At 38.8% G+C, this 25,148-nt stretch overlaps 1 protein-coding gene across 2 annotated transcripts in view; it reads right to left on the minus strand.

Annotated features, from left to right (window-relative positions):
* The window catches only part of ANKRD11 (ankyrin repeat domain 11), a 224,688-nt gene that overhangs the window by 180,778 nt on the left and 18,762 nt on the right, over window positions 1-25,148 (minus strand). For both annotated transcript variants that reach the window (XM_044986830.1, XM_044986831.1), the window contains exon 2: window positions 9,165-9,243. The gene's annotated coding sequence lies outside the window, so the exon portion shown is untranslated. The remainder of the gene's footprint in view (window positions 1-9,164; window positions 9,244-25,148) is intronic.

The following is a 25,148-nucleotide window of genomic DNA, read 5'->3' on the forward strand; positions in this document are numbered from 1 at the left end:
GATTCAGCTTCCAGTCATTGGATCATGTTAGACCTTTCTCTGCTAGACTGAAGAGCCCATTATTAAATACTTGTTCCCCATGTAGGTACTTAGACTGCAATTAAATCACCCCTTAACCTTTTCTTTGTTAAGTTAAATAGATTGAGCTCTATGAGTCTATCACTATAAGGCATGTTTTCAATCCTTTAATCATTTTCATGTCTATTCTCTGAACCCCTCTGCAATTTATCAACATAGTTCTTGAATCATGGGCACCCAAACTGGACACAATACTCAAGCAGCAGTCACACTAGTGCCAAATATAGAGGTAAAATAACCTCTCTCCTCCTACTGGAGATTCCACAGCTTATGCATCCCAGGATTGCATTAGTTCTTTTGGTCCCAGCCTCACACTGGGAGCTAATGTTCGGTTGGTTATCCATCACAACCCTAAGTCTTTTTTAGAGTCACTGCTTCCCCAGCAAGTCCCCCATCCTATAAGTCTGGCCTTCATTCTTTATTTTTACATGTGTACGTTTACCTTAAACCGTATTAAACTGCATATTTGTTTGTACTCAGTTTACCAAGCAATCCAGATAGCTCTGAATCGGTGACCTGTTCTCTACATTATTTACCACTCCCTCAATTTTTGTCATATGCAAGCTTTTTCTGTGGTGGTGGTTTTCTTCCAGGTAATTGATAAAAATGTTGAATAGCATAAGGTTACAAACTGATCCCTGCAGGACCCCTCTGGAAACACACCCGCTTAGTGATGATTCCCTGTTTTACAATGTTTTTGAGACCTTTCAGTTAACCAGTTTTAATCCATTTCATGTGTGCCATGTTAACTTGATATAGTACTAGCTCAGGGGTAGGCAACCTATGGCATGCTTGCTGAAGGCAGCACGCAAACTGATTTTCAGTGGCACTCACACTGCCCGGGTCCTGGCCACTGGTCTGGGGTGCACTGCATTCTAATTTAGTTTTAAATGAAGCTTCTTAAACATTTAAAAAACCTTATTTACTTTACATAGAACAATAGTTTAGTTATATATTAAAGACTTATAGAAAGAGGCCTTCTAAAAACGTTAAAATGTATGACTGGCACGCAAAACCTTAAATCAGAGTGAATAAATGAAGACTCGGCACACCACTGCTGAAAGGTTGCCGACCCCTCTACTAGGCCCACAAATGCTCATCTGCATCAGTCAATTGCCCTCTCAAGTCCCTTCTTATTTAAGAGGGAATGAAAGATAGGAGGGAAAATGAGTTACAACATCCTAAGCCACCACCTCCTCTAAGTCTTCAGTGTGTCTGGTCTTACCTTTGTGGAGTTTGCAAGCTCCTCAGAACAGGGACAGACTGCAGCTTGTATGGCATCAAGTGCATCATCTGCACCTAACGTAACATGACATGTATCTTGTGAAAACATGCAGCCTGAGCCATATTGTGTGTAATTCTCCCATCCCACACCCACATGTCATCCAGCATGGAATCTAGAGTGTAAATACCTCCAGGCAGAGACTACAACTTTATTCTCTCAAGCACCACACACTCACTCTTTGGCGCTATACAAAATGTTAACAGGTAAATAAAATGATTAATACCAGATACCAATTGCTGACATTTTCAGTGACTAGGTTCTGAGTGTAAAAATCTGTTCCATTTCTGAACACCACAAAGAGCCCCAAAGCACTTTTACTTTCGGAAAAGGTACCAGCCAAGAAAAGAGTTGTGTAACAATGAAAGTCGAAACTGGTCAGTAAACTCTATTTCAGTTATAAAATCCTCATGCTTATGATTCATCTCACGTGTGTCACTAAGGCCTAGATAAAGTGCAGGAATTTCCCTGATGAAAAATAGACCACATTTGTTACTGAGGATGGGAAGAACATTCCAGTACACTCTGCCATCTTTGCCTATTTGCTTGCATCATTGGCTTTATTCTCAAAAACAACAGTGATTCATGAATCTACAGGGTGTCAACTGATTAAAACTTACAAATGCCTAACTGCTGTCATGGAAGAAGATTTTGGCAGTTTAAGTGTTCTAACCCCTTTAGGAAAGTAAAAACAATTCAGACACTGCGTATAAGAAATAAAAGCACTGTTCCCATTATAAAAAATTATTGCAATGTTTTCTGACCAGCTCTAGAACAAAAACATGGGAGGAAGATGGCATTTGGCATGGCAACAGTCTTCCCCACCAGGTAGAAACTGAGTTTGACTTATCCAAATTACAACCTGAGCAACACTATTTTGCATAGAAGTTTCTTGTTAAGCCCAGGAACTGCATGCACAGTTAGGGAAGAGCCAGGCTGTGCACCTGTGCTAGGCTGACATAGCTTTGTGGTGAAAAGTTTAGTGAGGGTGAGAAAGGAGGCTCTGCGGAGTCTAACTCTGAGGATGTGCAATAAAGGAGCTCCCCTTCCAGCAGAGCGTCCAAGGTGCATTCCATAGACATAGAAAAGAAATTTAATTTAAAAAATTCCATTTTACTAAAATGTTATGGATTGTACAAGTAGCAGCTTAAGCACTCAAATCAGGAAATGCCGGAAGTTGAGGCTAGATGTGTAATCTGGAGAAGGGAGCTTTAAACCATTACAAAGAGAGATTCCCAACTCTCTCAAAGGATAAACTTGTTTCCAGCCCTGGGAAGGCCTGAGGTATTGACTTTATTTATATTTTTGGATCTTTAGAGGTGCTGCATTCTTCCTAGTTTTAGATTTTCTGTCCTCTGAACCCTAGCAGAGTTAGACTCATCATAAATAAGGCAGCCTGACTTTAAAGGTGGAGGGATACAATACATCTGGATAAAATGGTAAATCCGGTATTTCTAAAATATTTTAAAATAACGCATCTTACTGCATATACATGGGCCTGTTATGGCATAAAGATTTTAAGGCTACTCACTTGGAATGACGTCCATTACAGCCATTTCAAACTCATGCAGATAAACACTTCATACAGCTCACACCATAGGGCAGGGGTGGCCAAACTCACTGACCCTCCAAGCCACACACGATAATCTTCAGAAGTTCAAGAGCTGAGGCACACCTGCCAGGGCTTGGGGCCCCACTCCTGCAGAAGCCCCAAGCCCTGCCAGGCATGCCCTGTGGGGCTGAAAACCCAAGACCTCCCAGCCCTGCTGGGCAGAAGCCCCTACCCCATCACCCTGCTGCAAGGCAGCGGTCACAAGCGCCCCCTCACACCACGCCGAAGTCCAGTAGGTGGACTTATGTTCCTTATGCAGAAAGGATTCTACCATTTTAGAACGACAGTGTGGGGAGTACAGCAAGAGCATATTTTAACCAACCACATGCCCAATAATTCTGCTTCTTTAATGTTATCTTGGACTAGTAATCCCACTTGCATGTAGTTTTCTGGCTCTCTCTCATCTTTAACATCTGCCTCAACATAAAGTAAATACTAATATCCTCCCTCAGAATTGGAAACTATTTTTTTTGTATTTGTCAACTATATGAAAAGAGCCTACACATTCACCTTGCCCACAACTGCCATGTTAAAAATCAGAAAGTCATTCATTCAACAAGGATTCTAAAATTGAGTGAGCCATCAGTGTATTAACTGCTTATTTTTGTTGATATTGGTATTTAGGATAACATATTACAAGTCTAGAGAACTGATCTATCTCCCTATTAATATTGATATGAAAAACTTAATGCAAATTGAAGACAGAGAAAATGAGTTAACAGTAAGCCTAGGTTATTGATACATTTCAGAAAAACCAGGAGCTCTATAACATCCTATAAGACCAGTAACACTGCATCAGGCCATGATCCATCTTGCCCAGTATCCTATCTCTGACAGTGGCCCATACCAGAGTTTCAAGTGGAATGTACAGAACTGGGCAGTTACTGAGTGACCCACCCCTACTTTCCACTCCCAGCATCTGATAAAGATTTAAATTTGTCCTGAGTACGGGGCTGCATCCCTGACCATTTTGGCTACTAGCCTTTGATGGACCTTTCCTCCAAAAACTTATCTAGTTATTTTAACCCAGTTGATACTTTGGGCCCTCACAACATCTCATGGCAAGGCAACAAGTTCCATAAGTTAGTTGTGCACTGTGTGAAAAAGTACTTACTCTTGTTTGTATTAAACCTGATGCCTGTTAATTTCATTGGGTGTCCCCTGGCTTTTGTATTGTGGGGAAGGGTAAATAACATTGCTATCCACTTTTCCACACGATTTACAACTTCACAGACCTCTAGCATATCCCCCTTAGTCTGCTCTTTTCTAAACTGAACAGCCCTAATCTTTTTAGTCTCTTCTCTGAACCTTTTCCAGTTCCACTATGAGATGGGCAACCCGAACTGGACATAGTATTCAAGGTGTGGGCGCACAACGGATTTATATAGTGATATAGCATTATGGTATTTTCTGTCCCACTTTCTATCCCTTTTCTAATAGTCCCTAACATACTGTCAGCCTTTTTGACTGCTGCTGCACATAGAGCAGAAGTTTTCAGAGAACTATCCACGGTGATTCCAAGAGCTCTTTCTTGGGTGGCAACAGCTAATTTTAGAACCCATCATTGTATATGTGGAGTTGGAATTATTTTTTCCAATATGCATTACTCTGAACTTAATGTTAATGTCATCTACCATTTTGTTGCCTAGTCACCCAGTTTTGTGAAATCACTAACTCCTTGCAGACTTCTTTGGACTTACCTATTTTAAATAACTGTGTCATCTGCAAACTTTGCCACTTCATTGTTCACCTCCTTTTCCAGATTATTAATGGATACGTTGAATGCCATAGGTCCCAGTACCCACTGTTCACCTCTCTCCACTGTGAAAAGTGACCATCTATTACTACTCTGTTTCCTATCTTTTAGCCAGTGACTGATCCATGAGAGGACTCTTTCCTCTTATCCCATAGCTGCTTAGTTCCTTAAGAGCCTTTGGCAAGGGCCCTTTCCTGGCCAATATTTATATACATCCAGTATATTATTTCAACAAAAAGCAGTAAATATTTAAATGTGTAATAAAGTTAAAATATTTTAAATAGAAAAAAATTGTGTTAAATGTATCACAAAATCAGGTCCCCATTTAGTTTAAATGATGCTGCCTTTATTGTAGCATTTCTTCCAGAAGACAATTTAATTCTGGAAGCATGTACTGAAATTGGCTTTTCACTATGAGAGTCAGCTTTACAATTGCATCCTTCTCAGGAGGTCAGAGTGAAGCGAGACTCAAACTCTAAAAAGCAATTCTGTTTAGCAGCACTACCTTATTCATCCTTTTAATCTTACACCTCCCTCCATGTTCATTACAGACTCAGTGAAATACTAGTGCCAAAACCACCATCAAAAGCCATTTCAGTCTCTCTACTGCTCTGAGAAAACCTTGACCCCTCTGCTTCTCTAATAAAGATGTTAGGGAAGTGAGAATCATACCAACTGTCAGCTCTTACACTAGAATTTTCTGCTATAGAAACATTCAAATCACTGAATCCTGGAGCATTAGGCTCAGTGTAATGCAGCATCTTCTTTCTGCAACAAAACCAGAATGCAGCTAACTTGTTAAAAACAAATAGCTTCAAACAGCTTAGCAACAAAAAAATATCTCCACCACACATTATCATGGTATGACCGTCTTACAAGATTACATAAATTCGTATGTATGAAGCTAGATTCTTATACTCTCCTTTTAGTTCACTCCCCTCTTTTCACTCGGAGAGATAGGGTTTGGCTTTTTATTATTGTAAGCCAGCTACACCAAGTCTTGTATTTTTTTTTCCAAGGTAGTAAGATTCATGGTCATTCTGATATTTCATGGAAGAAAGTTCCATTATTGTCTGCCGGCTACCAAGAAACCTTTCCCACACTACCACTAATCTCACTCTGTTGATAGGTCCACTGATTCCATAGGACAGAGATGCCACGGTAGAATGTTACTTCAAAGTGAGAAGCAATCAGATGAGTTGGATCACTAGGGTTCAAGACACAATGTAATTCAGTGGGGAGTCTACATAGTGTCAGTTTTAGTCACCCATGCTGTTTAGCAGGGATACTGCTGTAAACTGTACAAGCCATATTTTTTATTTTATTTTATTTTTTTTGAGTGCCTACATGTTTATTCCCAAGTACAGTACCTTGTGCAAACTGATGGTCAAAATCATGGACTGCAGAAGCCAAGCATTTACGGGATGGGGGGCAATGTTCTTGCAAAATGTGGAAGGTAGCATAGCAGCTGTTCCTACTTGATTATCCATTACTAATGAGTCCAAGACCACCTCTAGGCTGTGTATCACTGACAATGGAGGGAGCAATGTCCTCCACGAACAGTGAGTAAATGATATTGCTAGTTCATCAAGCTTCAGCCAGCTATTCATGAGTCACTGACCTCATTCAGACCTTGTGCTAATTTGGAGATGGTGTACATGTGCATAAAGGTGAGCTGCTGATATTCACATGCTAAACTGCAATGATCATGTAGTCCTGATTTCATCACCAGTATTAAGCCCACTAGTCTACCTCTGCAGAGACTTTTTTAAAACTGGAGATCTCAGCATCACCCAATTTATTTTTTGATAATCTGTCAGGTTTTTTATTCCCCCTTCCCCAATCTCCCCAAATTTCAATGACCCAGGAGAGGGAGGCAGGCAAGCAGTCCTTGACCAATGAACAATTTAAAAATGTGCCATCATAATTCTGCAGAGCTAGAAATAGCGGCTATATCTCCCTGGAAAACATCTTTTGACTAGAAGCAGCAAAGAATCCTGTGGCACCTTATAGACTAACAGACGTTTTGTAGCATGAGCTTTCGTGGGTGAATACCCACTTCTTCGGATGCATCTTGCATTCACCCACGAAAGCTCATGCTACAAAACGTCTGTTAGTCTATAAGGTGCCACAGGATTCTTTGCTGCTTCTACAGAACCAGACTAACACGGCTACCCCTCTGATACTTGATCTTTTGACTAGAAACTCTTTTGGGCAGCAACCACTCCTTCATGTACATCTGGACAGCACAGTGCACACTGTGGGTACTACCACAAACAATCTCCACTTTCCAATGTGATAAACAATTACTTTTAGCCCTAAAAGTTTGAGCTATCGGAGTTTAAAATATTTTTTCCTATATATAATGTTCCAATTTTGTCATTTCCTCAGTAATATTCTCTCTCCATCTGAGTCACCTATGGTTGGACTCAATTAAAGCAGAGTGGCTTTATATAGTCAAAATACAAAAAAACAGACCAAAGTTTTACTTTCATTATCTCAAATTTAATGGAAAATTCCATATTTTGGGTAGAGCAGGAAACTTCTTTGACCGGTTTTTAAAGGGAAGTGGTTATACTAAAGCAGTTCAGAAGTTTGGAATGACAGTAGCAGTCTTGGGGGAGAGAGATTTGTGGCCAGACTACAGGCAAGGTAGATAAAGGTGCATGATCGATGCAATTTGCCATGAAGCTTTACAATCTCTCACACAGATACTATCACATATGGCAGATCATATATTGTATACACATACACAAGCTTAGATAGTCACTAACGTTTTCATAGGCTGAAGTTATTGAAATTAATGAGGAAAAAAATTAAGTCCTGTTTAAAAAAAATCAGGTTCAAAATGCAAATATTCAAACTGAATACTGCTTAGTTCAAAATGTAAAGGAATACAACTAATTATCTTTCATATCAAATTATTAAGTACGTCTGGTTTGCTAATATACGTGGTGTTTTACAATTGATTTTGATGTGGTGCAATGCCACAAAACACTCAGGTGAATGTCAGAGGAATATTTACTGTGCATATAGCAAGAGGTCTCCTACTCTATCATATTTTAATTACTGTAATAAACTGTGGCAGGGGAGAGCTGCTGATGCTTGTCCTGTGTTCTGTTTCACTGTGAACGATTTTTATTATTATTAATACTCACCAAGGGAAAGTGAAATAGCTTGTTTAGTACGAATATCTTGGAATATTAATATGGACAGTCTAAGTACAACATGATTTCTTTTCAAAACTTTAGAATGGAAGAAAAACTCCACAAACTTGTGAAACAGACCATCTGATTCAGTGGGTGCCCATTTCTACACTGAATTAGTCTTTTTTAAATAAAAGCAATTAGTATCATGACAACTAAATTACAACACAATTTAAATTCAGCATAAACCACCTGTTAATCAAGCACCTAAACACCCAAGAACTAACACACACTCTAGGTTATTTATTACATTCCTTCACCATAGTATTTGAAGACCTGTAGATAGGCAATTTCAGTCCTGGACTGATACCTCACAACCTGCACAGTTAAAACTGCAGCTTTGCACCATGGAAAAGTGGAGAATCCCAGCTTTCAATTAGGATTCTATTCTCTGAAACTGCCAAGGCTAGAGAAAGATCAGTTATACTGTTTGAATTATTTTGCTTTTCACAGTACAGCAGCACACACCATTCTCCCATAATCAATCTCAAATTACGCTATTCTAAGTTCATTTTTTTGCATTCCACTCTAAGTAATCCTACTAAGTTTATATGTAGAGAAAAAAATTCTATGAATTCCAACATCTAAGGATGTTACGAAAATATAAGTCCCAAACAGTTTGCCATAATTTTCCAAAGCCTTCATTTATTAGCATTATCCAAGCCTAGGACGTCTACTCTCCATTGGCTTCAATTACCCTAGTTATTACCAGCAGAAGGAACATTAGACAAGTTAAAATTTTAACTCAAAGTCTCTTATTTAAGAGCTTTTTAGGAATCAGAGGTAGAAAAAAGGCTCATGACATACTGTGCAAGGATATTAAAAGTACCTTACTGACTCAGCAGCCAGGCACACTAACAAGCTACGAACTTTGCTGAAATTAGACAAAAACTGATGCCAGACAGTTCACCAGAATCAAATTAACAGTCCTGCTTTCATCAAGGGTCAGGAAAACGTTGCTACCTTTTTAAAGAGAATCTGTTCAAATGTAAGTTTGTTTGTTTTTTTAAATATCCATTGACATTTGCTAGGATAAAATTTAATTCAGTGTGTCTCAGCTATTCCATCAAAAAGTTTAAAATGTTCATATTCAGTATGAAAATATCAGAAAGGTGAAGTAGAAAAACACCATGATCATCATACCAGTATGTGGCTTTGGTTTTTGCACACAGAAATAACACAAAACAAAAGAAAGTGCTTCAGAAAAAAACAAGTAATTCAAATATTTACCGATTCCATAGCTGAAAGCTGTTGCTAGCGGAGCATGTATTAAATCCAATAGAGGTGTGTCCCAAAGCAGCTGTGTATTCTGAAAGAGAAGACTAAAATTAGTTCATGTAAATATTAAAACACATAGTTAACTTTTAACTTCACTTAAAAGCATACCAGGCATTCAAAGGAAATGTACTAAATAAATACACCCGATAAAAACAAGACATTATCTTTGTGTCTACTCCTATGACTTTCTGGTCTAACAGCCCTTTATCTGGATTGGAACAAGAAATGGTTTCATGGCAGGCTTAACAGTACATCAGCAACTAATTTTTAAAAGATAACTGAAAGCAGTTTTCAGGTACTACACACACATTCAAGTCTATCAACAAATTGTTTTTGGTTTTACAATCACACTTTCCTATTTTTTAAAAAACATTATCTTCCCTGTTGCTGATAGACCCTGAAGTAAATACCATGGGGTATGTCTACACTCCCCACCAGATTGGCGGGTAGTGTTCAATGTATCGGGAACTGATTTATCGCGTCTCGTCTGGACGCGATAAATAGACCTGCAAATCGATACCCATACTCCACCTTGGCAGGAGGAGTAAGCGGAGTCAACGGGGGAGCCGCAGCAGTCAACTTGCCACCGTGAGGACGGCCAGGTAAGTCGAACTAAGATACTTCGACTTCAGCTACACGAACAGCGTAGCTGAAGTTGCATATCTTAGTTCGAACCCCCCACCCTGCTAGTGTAGCCCAGGCCAAGGAAACTGACTCCACAAGGAGAAACCTTAAACTGCATGCATGCTGTCAAATTCAGTAACCTGGAAAATACATTCTCTCTGACCTCTTTCAGTTATAGTAATCTTAGGTGCTACCTGCGATAGAAGGGAAATTCAGACAGAAATGTGATTGTTTTTAAAGTTGATGTCCTTTTATTTTGCCATTCTCAGAGGAGCAAGCTGCTGATTAGAAAGACCTGGCCTTTTATTCATTATTCTTGCTGCACTCACTTCTTTTTAAGGATGTTTTTCAAGTGAAATTCTGAAATTGAAGCTTTCGGGTGCTGGGCAGCAATTGCCAACAGTTTCCTTGACATCTGAGTACAAGGGGGAACTACGATGATGGATCGGATGACAAAGTTAGTGAGACAAATGTTAGCCCATAGTTTCCACTCTACGTAAAAAATCAAAGAAGTGTTCAGTTACTCCTTCACAATTCTTTCCTAACTGGAGGAAACTCATACATAATGTCCATAACAAATTATCCAAATAGAGCAGATTACTCGATATTACGTTAGCATATTCTTATTCATAACTGCAGAGAAGCCTGCCACTTCTATGGGAAAAAAAAAAGTTTAAGTAAGTGCTATAAGGGAAAATCCATATATAGCTATCAAATGTATAAATAACTACATAAACTAATCCCCCACAAACGATAATCCTAGCTCAGAGATGTTTCTATTATAGACCACCAGAAACGTTTGCAAAGACATGTTTAAAAGAACTAAGCAGAAGCCATTGTGCAGGCTTCCCCAAGCAACTGACTTCATACCCTTGACATGTACATTTGACCTTCTGGAACAGTTCTCAGGTCACTCAGGGTACGTCTACACTACCCGCTGGATCGGCGGGTAGTGATCGATCTATCAGGGATCGATTTATCGCATCTAGTGTAGATGCGATAAAATCAATCCCCGATTGCTCTGCTGTCGACTCCAGAACTTCACCATGGCGAGAGACGGAAGCGGAGTCAAGGGGGGAGAGGCAGCAGTTAACTCGCCGCCATCCTCACGGCCAGGTAAATTGACCTAATATATGCCGACTTCAGCTTCGTGTAGCTGAAGCTGCATATCTTAGGTCAACCCCTCTCCCTAGCGTAGACTTAGCCTCAGAAGACTAGCTGTCCTGAAATCAGCTTTAAAAGCTTCTTCAGATCAAGGCAGGATGCTTTGAAGCCTTGGTATCATTACACATCTTGAATATGCAGTTTTCAGAAAAAATAATTGGAATGTATAAGAGAATCTGAACCAAACACACACATTCTAATGATCTAGATAACAGGGGAAGAACAGTGGCATCAAGAACAGATTGTTCTATGTGAGAACTCTTATCACGAGGCTTCCCCTTTTACTAACCAGCCAAAGCAGTCACCTTAGAACAGTGCTTTTCAACCTGTGGTCCTTGGAGCCCTGTGGGTCTGCAGACTATGTCTAAGATTTCCAAAGCAGTCCGCACCTCCATTCCAAATTTTTTTTTGGCCGTTAGCAAATGAAAAAAGGTTGAAAACAACTGCCTTAGAAGATATTTACTGGAATCAGCTGAAGAAAACCTTCCACGAGACTGCACAGAGTAACCAAAATGCTTCATTTCTAAGGCTCATCTCCCACTGCTTCCTCTAGTGAGGCTATTCTGAAACACACCAACAGCAAGGAAGAGTATGACATTCCACCTTACTATTTAAGTGGCTCAATCAAATATGACCTTTTAAAGAAAAGGCATTTCTTATTTGTTGGAAACATTTAGACTTTCACTATTCTAAGCCCTGTCTAGGGAGGACCAGACACATACATATGAGAACTCAGGATGATTGTTTGGGCACACTTAAGTGACTCCTAAAACATGTATTTGCAGCTACAAAGACTTATGAATACCGTTCTGCTGAAACCCTAGGGGCTCTAGACACACAGCAAAACAAAATAAATATTATGGCCAGGGAACCATTTATCAACCTTCTCCAAAACTTGAAGTTTGTTTTGGTCAAGGTCCCTTAAACTCAGCACATGCCTAGAGAAAGGTGCCTTAAGGACATTTTCCTATAAAAGTAATTTTGTTGATGTCACAAGAACAAATCTTTGGTCCCTTTTTAAAGTGATTCTATACCATTCACAGGGCTGAGAATTACGTTAGGACTGCCATTAGGCTCTTCTACTGTCTCCAACTCTAGAATATCCTTTCTAGTCTAAAACATGGCACAGAGGAGAATTATGCCTGACTGATTCACTTTAAGATACTGTGAGCATGCAAACAGGTTTTTTTAAATAATTTTTTACATAAATTGCTTTTACTGACTGATCCCGCATAGAATCCTCTTCATCTCTCAAATCTGGATTCTCTCAAATATATTTATTCTGGGGACACAGTGACCATGACCTCTATTCTTGCTAAGTAGTAATACAGAATTAGAGAAATCAGAAAGCTCGTCATCATTGCAACTTCCCTCCTCTAACTGGAAAAGCTTCTGCCCTTTATCTAGAATCCAATGCTGGAGATGGGATGACAAAGGACTTGAAATAGTCCAGGCACAACTATAACTCCAACTCCTAAGTCTTATTGGGAGAAATGGGGAAAAAACAAAGCACTAACTTTCTAACCTAGGCAACAAGAGAACCAGTTAAACAAGCAGACCTAGCATGTGATAATGGAACATTTAATATAAACTAGTGACTTAAGCAGGGGGTTCCAAGAAGTCCAAAAGGGTAGGTGACCTTTGCATTGTAAGCCCCTAAAGAGGAAACAGTACGCACTGCAGCAGATCACCAACAGTACTGTGAGAGACCAAAGGCCACCAAAGAAAGGTAAAAAACCATCAAGATATCTCCCCACATCAGCTTCTAGGACAAACAGCACTATTCAAGTAGTGTCTATGACCCAATTCAGACTGTTCTAAGGGTATATGCATGGAATTCCATTGAATTCAGTGGAGTTACATCCTGAGTTATTCTGACTCTGAATTTGGCCCTATTTTTGTAGACTCACTCACACTCCTCTGAAAGCATAGACTCTGCTGTCACTCAGCCTACACTGAAAGAACGACAGCCAATAACCACCATCTCTAATATGGAAATATTTGTGACTTGTCCATTTTGATTCCAGCAAGATGTCCCTTCCAATCTTACACACTCTAGGATTCCCACTTCTCATCTTTATCCTTCGCCTCTTCAAACAACCGCCCTTCTCCCAATAACCCTTGCTCCCCCATATCCCTCTCTGCACAACAGATACTGCTTTTCTCATGCTAACCCCTTTACTGGAAACAGTCTGTGCTTCAGGCAATTCCTTTACCTATCCTTCCATGATGTGATAGTCTGAGGGACCTGTCTAGGTACAATTTATGAATGCCAGCTGGATTTTATTAACTCTGTATGTTTATGCTTTATGGCAGTATTTTGCTGTAGTCTTACATCATACTACTTGAGATAAGGAAAGGGAGGGGCACCTGGCTGTGTGCCTCGGAATGAAATGGATAAGGTCTGTCAACAACTGAATGAAACTTGCCCTGGTAGAACAATGGGGTGGTTGCAGTGTGGGTAAAACCAGTTTATGTCCGGACTGCAGTGGGGTGGTGACCAAGGCCAGATCTACACTACAGACCTATGACTACATAACTTCATCGGTCAGTAGCGTGAAAAATCCACACCCTGAGTGACGTAGTTATACCAATCTAAATACCTGTGTAGACAGTGCTATGTCAGCAGGAGGACTTCTCCTGTCGACACAGCTACTGCCTCTCGGGGAGGTGAATTAACTGCGCCAATGGGAGAAGCTCTCCCAGCAACATAGGAGCATCTTCACTTAAGCGCTGCAGCTGTGACAGTGCAGCATATCAAGTGTAGCCCTGCCCCAAGTAACAGACCACCTGACAGGGAACCTTGATCACCTGAGGGGGGGCTCAAGGCTGATCAGGAGGGTCACACGGCAAAGGGGACTGGAAATCTATAACAGGACCAAGTTTGCTCAGAGCAGCTCTCACCAACCAGAACAAAAAGAAGTCTGTGCTGGAAGAGTAAAACCTGGAGAACCAGGAACCCACTGACCAAATCCCAAAGAATGCTCAGGAGCGGTGATGAAACTGGAAAGGAATTGCATGCAGGTGTTTCTTGTTTTGCATGGATCTGTATACTGTGTGCTATCTAAAAGTAAAAAGAGTGATTAGTTAAGAAATCCCACTGCAAAATATTTTCTTCAACTATCACTTATCCATAGGGGTTACACTATAAACCAGAGTGTGCATGAAGGTGGGGCTCTAAGGAAGGTGTTCCTAAGCTACTGGGGAGTTTGGGGCCGGAGGGGTTCTAGCAATGGTCTGGGGGCCTACAGCAGCTGCACCATAGGGTTCCACATCCGAGAAGGATACCAGGCAGTCTATGCCGAGAAGGGATGCCAGACAGTCTATGCCCAGGGAGTAGGAGCCCAGAGGCCAAAGAGACAGTTCCTGGAGCCTACTCAGGCCCTAGGGAGCTTAAAGCTCACAGATCCAACGCCTGGGTCCAAACACAGCAGCCAAGTGAACGTTCAGCAGGGGGATCTCAACCAGGGCCATGACACATCTACAGATGGGTTTTTCAATTATTGTAAATGGATAATTCCTAAATACATTACTCTTGAGAAATTGAATGCAGGGACAGAAGCTGGTTTACTCTGGTGGAATTAGAGATGGTGCCCCCTAAGGTACTTCTGTACTGAAAACCTTCATATCCATTTATTCAAAACCTAATTAAAGTAAACCAGATAAGGTTACAATGTGTTACAATGCACGAAAAACAACAGTTAAATACTGCTTATCCTGTACTAGTTTTACAATTTAATTAGGTGAGAAAGCTAATTATGTCTAGCATTATAAATTATTTATATATATAAAGTATTTTTTGTGCCACTTACCCATTTCACCTGTTGCAGACTAGTTTATCTGGTATACTAGTTCTGCTAATCTTGTTAATGCAAATCCTGACCTGTAATATTAGCACACTCCCCCTCCAACTGCCAATAAGGGACAAGGTATTACATTAATAGCTTTGTTTTCCTTCAATGCACTTTTCATAAGAATGCTGAAAAAACTGTTCTTTTGCTTGAACAGAAATACAGGCAACATACAGATTATTCAAAACCAGAGGCAATCACTTACTTGTTTTCTATCTAACCAAAGATTGGTAAGTGAAGGTTTCAAATACTGAAGAAACTTGGAGATGCTCATTTATCTTCCCCATTCCATTTTTTAAAAATTTCCATCAATTTCATAGCATAACATTTCTACATAGTTTCCCTCCAACCAACTACCTTTCAAGCACTTAGGAACAAACCAATGTGAAGAAACCAAGACATTTCTCCTCTATTAACATCTGGTTAATGTCTAACTATGTTTATATACCACAGTTCCAAAACTGTGGTCGCCTGGACCATTTGCTGGTGTCCCAGAGCGCTGTTTGGCTGCATGGTTAACTCACATGCCATCTGCTTTTAGGTCTCTAAGCGCTTTACTGCAAATCAGCTGCAAACTAGGATGAACCAGCCTAGCTGCCTCTCCTAGGAGTCACTGCTACCAGGAGTGGCACAGACAGTCACCAGCTGGAAAGAAACATCGAAAGGGGAAAATAACAAGGCAACATGCAGTGAGAAAGAGGACCTGGCAACAGGGGAGGTATGTGCAGGGTGCAGAGAAAAAGAACACCGTGGAGCAGGTGAACATTTTCAGGGAAGCAGGAGGAAGTAATGAACAGATGGAGAGCATGGAGACAGAGAACAAAAGAAGACTGTTTAATGCCTTTCAAAAATGGGAAAACATAATTAAAGGCATACAACTAAATTCAAAAAATACATTCTTACTGTTCCTCTTCTATGTAAGCAATTCTTGTACTGTCAGAGGGATGCTGTGCAACTGTGAATTGGTAGTGTGAAAAAACGGAAGATTATGAACGTCTTACATTTATATGGCACCTTTTCCCCTTATCTAAGGTATGGTTAAATATTTCCATTACAAGATTTACAATTGTTCTATGCTGAAGTTATCCACTTCCAAAAAGTGAACAAATAAAGACAGCCTGTGGCACAAAAATCAAAACTGAACTTCAGCCATACCATCATGGTGCTTCTTACTCTAGTGCCAGGTAATCATTGCAGTAATTTCTCAAATTGCTGCCAGAAGTCAAAACAAATCCTGTCCAATGAAACAAGGAAATGCAATTTTTGTAAAAGATTGTCTGACTTTCTCCTTCTCAGAAGATTTAATGCTAAAGTAACATTCTTAAGTTACCTATACAACCTATAATTGATAACATGTATATAATTACTGTGCATGACTTGTATAGTATTAACATAGGATTCTAACTAAAATTGTTAGAAAAAAATCCAGCTAATGATATTCTGAAGTAATTCAATAGGTTTCTATTTACCAGGGACAAGCAAAGAATTACTTCAGTGCAAGAGTGGCCAACAACAGCCCACCAGCCAGATCTTGCCTACCAGTTACATTTATGAAGTCCATGTGGCATTCAGACTGTGCAGAATCCAAATTTTCATTTTTTAAAAGTTCCTGCACCTCATGGCTGTGAACTATTCAAATGAGATGCTTAGACGAATGGTGCAATCAACATGCACCTTGTTGAGTACATTTTGGAGACTACTGTTATAGAAGTCTATATAATATTTAATCTGTTGGAAGCTTTAAAATTGTTTTCCCTACCAACTTTTTCTCACTTTTATTTTACTGCAAATCTAGCGCTACAGCAGCTAAGATGACTAAATTCCCTTCTTTCTGTAAGCGTGCATTGCTGATTGTCAAGCAGTACATGTACTGACCTGTACTTTGAAAGACTGCTGCTATAAAGCAGCAGGGAGATCATTATGCAACATGACATGAAAATGGTGGAATTTTAAAATTTCTCTACAATGATATGGTGTTATAAATACAAGATAATTAAGATTCAAGAAGGTGGGGGTTTGGTTTGAAACAGGTCAAGAGCCATTTGAGAGCTGTTATGATCCTTAATATCATGTACACATTAAATAAGTGGGGAAACCTCGGTAAGTACTTAAATGATTAAAAAATGAATGGTCTGGCCTCTTCAAGTCCTAGCAATCCCTACTCTATAGCAAAAGAAAACTAGTACAACATGTATCATGGCCAGCCTTTACCCAATGAGGAGTTCTGAATCTCTCTGCTGCATTCACTGCACAAATGTGTGCTAATCAAATGTACAGTGCACTGCCTGGCCTTTTCTTGGAATTTTTCTCTGAAAAAGTCAGATTAGGCAAATTAGTAGTACTCTCAAGCTTCCTTTTAAGAAAGCATACCTTATAGAATAGATTTCTTGTATCCAAGTTAGACTCTTAGTGCTTTTCATCTTCAAAGCACTTCACAACGACAAGATGTGAATATTGGCAAAAAATAAACTTTTTACTACTTTTCCATACTGAAATTAAATACGGACTGTTTGTATCACTTAAGTCAGACAGTTAAGATCTGAAAGAGGGGCGGCTGACTGATTCCAACAGCTAGTGAGATGGTGATGTGCTACAGACTGATAGCACTGGGTAAAAAGGATAAAACAGAATGAGATTTTTTTACAAATACATCATACAGAACTTCAATCACGACAAAGGGTGTCTGAGAAAAATGACCTTAGGAGCCAAAACTTATAACCACTTCCAAGAATTCTGATTCTGACTCGTAACACTTAACATGCACAATTTCTTTTCTGTAGTAGCATGGAAGAACCAGATGCTTAAATCCTGCTTCAAAGAAACAAACAACATCAAGTGCTCACAGCAACCCTACAACAAGCCAGAGTGACAAGACAGAAAGACAAATTGACAGGAAGCCTTTCACCTTCAAACTAAGGACTTATAATGAATGGATTTTAAAAAGTAAATACCAAGACCATGTCCCTCTAAACTGCTAAAATCACTTTGATTTAGCAGACAGTAACTTCCATTTTGATGATGATACAAAAGTAAGGTGGACACTAATGAAATCAACACTAGATTCAGCTGCTTGGTTTAGAGTTACACAGGCTTCTTCACATAGAAGTCTCTTCTGGGAGAAGTATACACTTTTTCCAATACCAGCAGAAGTAGTGCACTCATATGCCTTTCTACAAAATAGAAAATTTAAGGGAAAGAATAGATTTCAACAAAGGGTCTTTGCAGCTTCTGTAAAAAGGATGCACTCCTGGGAATATACAAGGGACTGATGAGCTTATACTTCAAAGATAAGCTCCATTAACTCATCAGATGAAAAACCTCAGACAGTTTAGTGGATTTAAAAAAAATGCCTAGAAACATTCTATAGTGCATTCTACAAACATACTAGGGACAATCAAACAAAATTACTTATGTAGCTTTACATGATACCATATAAACTAAATGCTACTGAGCCTTCATATTCCTCACAATGTTGAAAGAGGAGACTCCTTTTCAAATATAGTGGCAGCAAGTTAAATGCAAGAATTTGAGAATATGGTTGAGGGAATTACAGCATTAAATATTCCTTTTACCTCTAAATTACAAGCCTCCTGGGAGTATTTCTAGACATTCACCTTCGGGACAACGGCGATTACATTCCTATCTGGTTATAGCAGCAAGATTAGGTCTCACAAAGGACGGAAAGACAAACCCTGATTTATGCAGAATGAAGCAACATGGTCTCAGAAGTAATTATAGAAAAATTCAACTAGTGGCTGCAACAACACTAACACTTAGCCTGTTAAAAGTTTCAGTCACATTTTCTGTAACAGATCTGAAAACGGGTCTGTCCCATCTACACTGGCAGTTAAACCTGTTTTCAGCCCTTGTTCTAGGAAAATTTATTGTTGACAATCATTGGTAGACATATCAATTTTACATAGTAAACTAGAACAGCATGTGAAGGACCAATAGCAATTTCTTAATTCCACGGCTGTCTCATGGAAAAGTAAACCCAAAAAACAAAACCATTTTCATTATATACACGCTTTTTAATTGAAAATTCTTATGTCACATCACAAGCATTTTCACGGTTCTATCTCACTACACTCATCTTTTGTAAGGATCTGCTAAGTCATTCAGCATTCTAAAATAATACTTCTGTCAATGCTGTTTGCTTTCTTTTCTTTTTTTTAAATGTCAGGCAGTTATGTATGATCCAATATATAAAATACACTTAACTGTGGAATTGAGGACAAGCAGATTCTTCACCAGCAGTCGTCAAGCTACCTAGATGCACTGAGATTTTCCCAATTATTGAAGTAACTGAAAATTGGAATATACAAAGAATTCCACTTTCTGCAACAAACAGCCTGGAAGAGCTGTAAATGGAGAGAACTCTTGGATTTTCAGAAATAAAGACAACTTTAATTTGTTGTTTTAAGGAACTCTGTAAACAGGCATGATATCCTTGGTCGCAAGCTGCTGTATTTTGTCATTAGATTTATGTCAATGTTAAAAGGTGTCTACACAAAGATCTGGTTGCCTTTACCACAATATAAAAATATAGAAATAAACCTTCCAGCGTCCTCAAAAAAACAGCAGAAAAGAAACCCTCCCTCCTCAAGCCACAGAACCCTACCCTCTGTCCACTTCTCCTACCCCAAAAGCACAAAGGGATGATTATTTTATCTGAGGTATTTCTAGAGCTCCAATGAACAAGGTATGGGTATTTAGGTTGTCTGAAACTAGCTCCAATGTGTTTTGTGGAAATATTTTACTTAGACTTGAAACTTTACATTTGTTAACATGCATTTATCATACAATTTATGCAGATCTGACAAACCGTGAATCAGGTTTAATGACACTTGAGATTGTTGAAGGATCCTACAAAATGTCAGAAAGTTATTGCTACTCTAAAATTCACAAATATAGTTTCAGATTCTCTCTTTGTAAATGTTTGTACACTTCCACCTTTACTTTCTATTATAAGATTCCAGCAGTCCATACAGAAGTGAGATTATTCATTTCAGAAGGTCAAGAAACATAAGAAAATCATTCATACAGTTAGAATACAAATTAAATTTATAATGTTGCCAGAAGAAAGTTACCAGCACTATCATAAGCATTTGCGTATTCAAGGGACAAAGCAGTATCTATGAATGTTGTATTGATTTAAAATATGATCTTTTGTAAACTACTGCAACAATGTAAATAACTAAACTTTTCAAAATTACAGAAGACCTCAAGTTCATTATTTTTATCCATTGGCTGGTTTCTCTAAATCAAAAATTGTTAATTCTCTATCCATATGTATACATCAGAATTACCAATCCCTACAGTTACATAACCCCTCATTGTTCTACACTAGAAAAATTGTGAAAGCAGTCTGAAAAGTACTTGGCAGGTTAAAAAAAATAAAAAAAATAGATATGTCAGAAGAGTTCCAGCACTTAGAAAAAGTTGAAAGCTTCATGACACTTGTTTTGGAAGCTGTTTTTTCCTGTTGGTGGCAGAAAGAAGTGAAGCAAACCTGAATAGTTTCTATTGTACTTCAGATGTTTTCTAATCTATGTGCACAATTAAAATTGTATAGAAATACACAAGTATGTGTTCCTTCAACCTGGATCATGTTGGGCTTGCCTGATTAGTGGAAAATATTCAGTTAAAATATAGTTCCTGCCATTTCCTTTACCAGCCTTGGACTATAAACTATAATTTGCCCTTCTGAGCTAGCAAATGGAGACAAGATTTGTTCTGTCACTATACAGAACATGTAGTTTTCTGTTTGATTTATTTTGCATAAGTAACAAATCACTACTGGTTCTAAGCAAGCACCTCCGCCTTCCTAAAGTTAAACATGATCCAAGTCCAACAACAGGTCACTGAAAGAGAAACAGAGGAACCAGCACAGTCTACACGGGGAAATTTTTCCTTTTTAGCAGCATTACTTACTCCAAGAGACCATCACTTTCCTAAATAGGAAATAAAAACAAGATTTTTAGGGGACAGAATAGTTATGATCTACTGGAGCTTGAGACAAAACAATCTAGGAAGCCATAGACCTTCTAGCTTTTGGCCCTGGCACCTTAAATAATCCCCTAGATCTTTCTTGTCATTTTTCCTTTAAGGACTCCAAAGGCAGACATCAGTATGCTAATGTTTCTGACCTTTAGAGCTTTGTCAAATCTCTTCCAAAGAACATCCGTAATCAAGCATATACAGAGCATTAAGAGGAGAAATCAGCTTAAGTACAATATTATGTTCAAGAAATAGTGGATTCCCTTGCTTTAAAGCTGCATTTTATTAGCAGGCATTCAATTCTGTTGCCCAACAAGAATACAAACATGCATCTTGAGCACAGTAGGAAGTGCTTCTGATGAAATATGTCAACTCAGAGAGCAACATCACCACCTCTGTCTATCTGAATCAGTTCCTAATCCAGATCTATATCTGATGCCTGGGTCTAAACTTAACACTTGGAACAACCAAGCTATGTCGCTCTGGGTTGTGAAAAATTCACCCTCAAGAGTAGTTAAGCCAACCTAAGCTCCGGTGTAGGCACCACTCTACGTAGATGAAAAAATTCTTCAGTCATCCTAGCTCTCGGAGCAGTGGAATAACTACAGGGACAAAAAAATCCCTTCCATTGTTGTAGCAAATGTCTACCTCACAGCACTACAGCAGCACAACTGCAATGCTGTAGTGGAGACAAGCCCTAAGTATCAAAACTTCTGGTGTCCCCAGGCTAATTTTGACTCAGAGTGCCTTCAAGCTACTTTTCTTGTCAATTAAGCATGTTGTCTCTTGAGCCATTATAGAATCCCACAATGCCATTTTCAGTGCTTCTTTTCAAAGTAGAACTGTTCTATAAGGGAGTCTTGGAACTTGCATAGAGAGAGGGGGGAAAGGAGAGGAAAAAGTAGATTCTACATCTCAAACACCTGCCTGAACCCCACCAGAATTAGCAGACAGTCTCCTCTCCCCACATCCTACAGCCACATAACTAAATATGGTACTAGAATTTTCAATCGACCTAAATACAAAGACATACATATAGGAACCAAGAATGCAGGTCATGATTATAGGATAAAGCACTGTATTTTGGAAAGCAATTACTCAGAAAAGGACTTGGGGTCACTGTGGATAATCAACTGAACAGGAGCTCACAGTGCACTGTGGTGACTAAGAGGTATTGGATATATAAGCAGAGAAATATTGAGTAAGGAGTATGCTGTATATGGCATTAAGGAGACCATTACTGGAATACTGGAGACAATTTTGGTAACAACACTTCAACAGAATGTTGACAAATTGGAAAGGGTTTTAAAAAAAAGAGCAAAAAGCATAATTTGAGGTCAGGAAAACCACCATACAGTGAGAGACTAAAGAAGCTCAATCTGTTTAGCTTAACAAAGAGAAAGAGAAGACTTGACCATGGTCTGCAAGTCTATATGGGGAAAATAAATCTGACAGAAGAGGGTTCTTAACTCTAGCAAACAAAGGCACAAAAAGATCCAACGGTTGTAAACTGAAGCTAGGCACACTCATTCTAGCAGTAACAGGCACAATTTTAACAGTGACCTAGAGACATGGTAGAGTCTCCATTATCTGAAGTTTTTAAAATCAAGATTGGATGTCTTTCCAAAATATATGCTCTAGCACAACCAGAACCTGAGCTTTCTCCAGAGAAAAAAGGCATAATAAACTCACCACAAAAGTGCCTGAATAACCTATTTCCCTGACCTTCAAACAGTGGTGTACAATATGCTCAGATAACAAAAATGAATAACCACCCACACTTACAATTAGACACATGTAAATAAGTTTCACAACAAAAGCTTAGTAGACAAAAACTTCACAATACAGATTTTTAAGCTAGTTATACAACTGCAGGTTCAGAATTCACTTAGAAAGCTTGATTTAAAAAAAATGTAAAGTTAAGTGACTGCATCATAATCTACTCACCCATAGAAATATTTCCACACCTTTTGGCAAACTGGAGTCTTATATTTTAGAGTGTTATGTTAGACCATACTGATCTGATTCACAATAGGCTAAAAAAGAATATATCTGACGTACCAAGAGACATGAGTAAGTTTTAACAATTGCATTTTTGATGTCTACGTTTCTGCATACAACAGTTGGCCATAAAATCACCTCAAACTATAGAGAAGGACAGACCTTAAATGAGCTGTCCCAATAGATTTATACTTGGAATCTTTTCCCATTGTCTAGACAACTGCTTAGTAGATGTCAGGATAAAAAGATATTCTTTAACACTTCACATAAATTGAAAGCACCTAAAGCTTACACAAAAGTTATTTCTTCCATTAGGAGCACTGAGCAAGTTTAAACAGCCACTGCAATTGTTACAGAATTTGCTTCCTCCTGTTTTCCATTCATGTCCCTGAACACTATCCTTTTAGCAGTTTCATATTATCAAGGCCAACAAGTATAACATTATTGCACAATATCATTAATTTCTAAAAGTGGGGCTTGGAGAAACAGCAGAGACTTCACCCACATCATTCCACACAAGAAAAACCCAGCCAGAAGGACTCTCCACCTAGTTATATGGAAGAAAAGACAAGTTCTAACTTTATTGTAGTACAGTAGCACATGGAGGTCCCAAACAACATAAGGGCTCCAATGCACTATGCCCTCTACAAACACATAAGGAAGAGACCATTCATGCTTCAAACTGCCTTGTCTATTCAGATTGTATGGCAGGGAAAACAGAGGCACAGAGAAATCAGTAATTTTCTCAAGGCCACAGCAGGCAAGCAGTACAATTGGCATTAGAACCCAGGTTCTCAGTTTCATTTCAATGTCCCATGCATTAGTACCTTGGCTATTTTAAAATCATAAATTTTCATCTGTTTTAAATTGTAAATTCATATTTATGTAAATATGAGATGATCTTCACTCTGCTGGTGGTTAAAAACTATTCCTTTGTCATCATATCTTGTTTCAGTTGGCTGACAGGAAATTTCCCAATTCGGGAAATAGAATACTTATGGTTCAAGTAAACAACTGCAAGTATTTATCACAAACAACTTCCAATTTTAAGCATGAAATCCCTCTGATATATGTATTTCCATAACAGTCAACATTGTCCTCTACAGGGCTTACATTGTATAAAAATTTGTGACTGACCCATGGTACTGATTAGCACCACGAGGAAGAGGTGTCCGTGACAGACATAGGAGCTATCACAGGTGTCTTTTTTACATAAAGCTAGCTAATGTAAAATCCTAGCAGAGACAAGGCAATGTGGTTTTTATCTTCTGTAGTTACATAACCCAAAGTGAGGATGTAAGAGTTGACCAAGAGTAGCTACATCAAGGTAAAACTACAATGTCTTGTCTCCACTAGGATTTTACATTGAGATAGCAAATCTCAAATTTGCTCTGTTAAACATACACCTTTTTGTGCACTTAAGACAAAGCCACGCACTCATGTCACTGCCATTAGCAGCAGTAAATGTTGATACCAAAGCTGCCCAATACTATAAACTTACTCAGTCAGACATTGTCTACACTAGACTTTCTTACATTTTCTCATAACTGAAGCTCCACCAATGACAGCAACAGTGGGAAATGTAGTTCTGACCTACCATCAGCATTTTTACCACTATTCTGTCTAAACCAAGGTAATTAAAAACACCAGTGGCCACCTGTGCCCTGTCTATACTAGCACTCTCATGGTTGCTACCATAAATAAAGTGCTTTAGAAATAACCTAGTGGGTACATTTTTATTGTTTTGTAGACACTAATAAAGGAAACCATCACTTAGCACATATTTTATAAACTTAGTGCTGCTTGATCATGGTATTAGAATCTATTTAGGACTAAAACTGATGAGTGTAGCAAGCGGTTCTGCTAATCAAGAAAATCATGCTAGGAAAAGGTAAAAAGAAGATCTTCAAGAGCTCTGTTACATAGTTTGCAGGCTAGCTGCCAAACTGAAGCACATTATCTTCTTCCCCTCAAAAAACAGAAAAACCAAACTACAACCAAATGAGCATTTGTAAATTAACGTCTGTAGCCCAGCAAGCCAGACATGACATGGGCAAAGCACATTTTAAAATTCAATTTTGTCTAGAAAATACAGAAGAGATGAAAATTATCTGTACAACTAGTTACAACAATTAGTGCTATCACATGCTCAGAAACTAACTAAAAACCTTTTTGTCCCCAAGTTCATACAAATTAAGAGAACTTTTCAAGCTTGCATGGGAATGTCACAGAACAGTGATCTCTCTTTTGGAGAAAAGATTCACTGTTGATTTTATAAAGCCTATCTACTGTAATG

Source organism: Mauremys mutica, chromosome 14 (assembly GCF_020497125.1).
Source record: "Mauremys mutica isolate MM-2020 ecotype Southern chromosome 14, ASM2049712v1, whole genome shotgun sequence".
In the NCBI taxonomy this organism is placed as follows: domain Eukaryota; kingdom Metazoa; phylum Chordata; order Testudines; family Geoemydidae; genus Mauremys; species Mauremys mutica.